This window comes from Colobus angolensis, unplaced genomic scaffold (assembly GCF_000951035.1).
Source record: "Colobus angolensis palliatus isolate OR3802 unplaced genomic scaffold, Cang.pa_1.0 Scaffold228, whole genome shotgun sequence".
Lineage (NCBI taxonomy): Eukaryota > Metazoa > Chordata > Mammalia > Primates > Cercopithecidae > Colobus > Colobus angolensis.
Genome location: NW_012115466.1, coordinates 869594 through 872201, shown reverse-complemented (window position 1 = coordinate 872201; position 2608 = coordinate 869594).

The window sequence follows — 2608 nt, the reverse complement described above, 5'->3', positions numbered from 1 at the left end:
TACCACCCTTTTTTTTTTGAGATGAAGTCTTGCTCTGTCACCCAGACTGGAATGCAGTGGTGTGATCTCGGCTCACTGCGACCTCCACCTCCTGGGTTCAAGCAATTCTCCTGCCTCAGCCTCCTCAATAGCTGGGATTACAGGTGCACACCACCACGCCTGGCTAATGTTTGTATTTTTAATAGGGATGGGGTTTCACCATGTTGTCCAGGATGGTCTCGAATTCCTGACCTCGTGATCTGCTCACCTCGGCCTCCCAAAGTGCTGGGATTACAGGCGTGAGCCGCTGCACCCAGCCGGTTCTCCCCTTTTATCTCATGTTTTGAACACCTTTTCCTAGCAAATAGAAACATATTTATCTCATTCACAGTGATATGTAAACATATCAATGTATAGGCAATATTCACTGCCACAGGTTCCTTAATTTCAGCTGTTCACCCTTGTGCTCCCCTGCAGGTCTATTCTACTATGGGTATTGTTTGGCTATTACCACCTGGTAACAGTCTGATCCACAAGTTTCACCAGAGCAATGCCAGAGGTATCATCAACAGCCAATTAGAACTTGGGCAACATGAGCTAGTCGCTGGCAGACTGAATTGATCTAATTTTAGCACAAAGCAAAGAAATATGATGTTATGGTTAACTTGTATAAACAGATATATCGTGCAAGTACAATTGTCGTTAGAGTTTTTTTTTTTTTTTTGAAACGGAGTCTTGTTTTGTCGCCCAGGCTGGAGTGCAGTGGCTTGATCTCGGCTCACTGCAACCTCCGCCTCCCCGGTTCAAGCAATTCTCTGCCTCAGCCTCTCCGGAGCAGCTGGGATTACAGGTGCCTGCCACCACGCCCAGCTAATTTTTTGTATTTTTAGTAAAGATGGGGTTTCACCATGTTGGCCAGGTTGGTCTTGAACTACTGACCTTGTGATCCACCCACCTCGGCCTCCCAAAGTGTTGGGATTACAGGCGTGAGCCACTGCGCCCAGCTAGAGATTTTAAAATGCTAAAAATAGCCCTAGAATATCTTGCCCACTTCACAGATCCCTAAGAGTCCAGGCATTAGGGATGCGAAAGTGCCGCAGCTGGCCATTCTACAAATGGTATTATTGTGCCTATATAACATGCATTGGTTCTGTAGTCAAGGTTCTATTAATCTAAAGGAGACTGGGTAACTCTCAAGATTTCAAAAAAAGTGATATTACAAAAAGTATGAAAAAATAAGAAAATTATAAAGCTTGGCAAACCCTTTGGTCTTTAAGCAGAAATTTTTATTTTCAGTCAGTTGAACATAAGGGCTTCAGAAGAGTCATTGGTGAATCATGTTGTACAGCTGACAAAGCATTCCTGTGTTCATTATCTCACTTCCTTCTCCCAGTGATCAGGTGATGTCTCATTAGCACACAATCTGAGCACTGAAGAGCACCACATTTTACATAATTTTTAGAAACTTTTTGTTGTAGATGTTAGAAACCCAACATAAACTACCTCACGCAAGAAGGGCAATTGATTAGAAGGATTCTAGTATTTTCTTTTCTTTTTTTTGCTTTTTGAGATGGAGTTTCAATCTTGTTGCCCAGGCTGGAGTGCAGTGGCGCAATCTGGGCTCACCACAACCTCTGCCTCCTGGATTCAAGTGATTCTCCTGCCTCAGCCTCCCTAGTAGCTGGGATTATAGATACCTGCCGCTATGCCAGACTAATTTTGTATTTTTAGTAGAGATGGAGTTTCTCCATGTTGGTCAGGCTGGCCTGGAACTACTGACCTCAGGTGATCTGCCCGCCTTGGCTTCCTAAAGTGCTGGGATTATAGGTGTGAGCCACAGTGCTCAACTGATTCCAGTATTTTCTTTTGATCTGTTTTTTGTTTTTAAAATAGAATTCTAGGAATAATTGAATAATGAAGACACAGGAAGAGCAGAGATGCAGCTGGGTTCTGAATGCTGAAAGCCAGACACTAGAAGGTTGTCAGGATTCTTCTCATCTCATGTTCCCCTCTGAATGTTGGCTTCACTCTCTCATTTCAGAGTGGCTTTCTTCTCTCAGCTTGCCAGGAGCATGTGAGTTCATATCTATTAATAAATGTGGAGCCAGTGAAGAGAGATTAGTTCAACTTGCCCGTCATCCCTAGGCTATGAGCCACAAAGAAGGACTGTGGCCCAGCTTAAGTCCAGTGCTAACCTGTGGATGAATGAACAATGACCAGGGAACAGGGCCCTAAGGTATGTGTAGAATGATTCCTATGGTAAAAATGTACCTGAGTGGGAGTTGTGAGAGTGGGGGTGGGGAGGAAATACATTCTTAGAAAAGACGTGTTAGGCAGGTAATTCCCAGTATGCACTCCATATTTATGCATTATGGATGGACATATTGTGCACATATTATGGAGGCCTGTTAGCAGATCCCCAAGTCCATGCTAGCTGAATTTATGCTCAACTATATGAAGAGAATAATTCCTTCATTTTTTCTTTTTTTGAGATGGGCTTTCACTCTGTCACCCAGGCTGGAGTACAATAGCTCAATCTCGGCTCACTGCAACCTCCACCTCCAGGGTTCTAGTGATTTTCCTGCCTCAGCCTCCCAAGTAGCTGGGATTACAGGCATGAGCCACAATT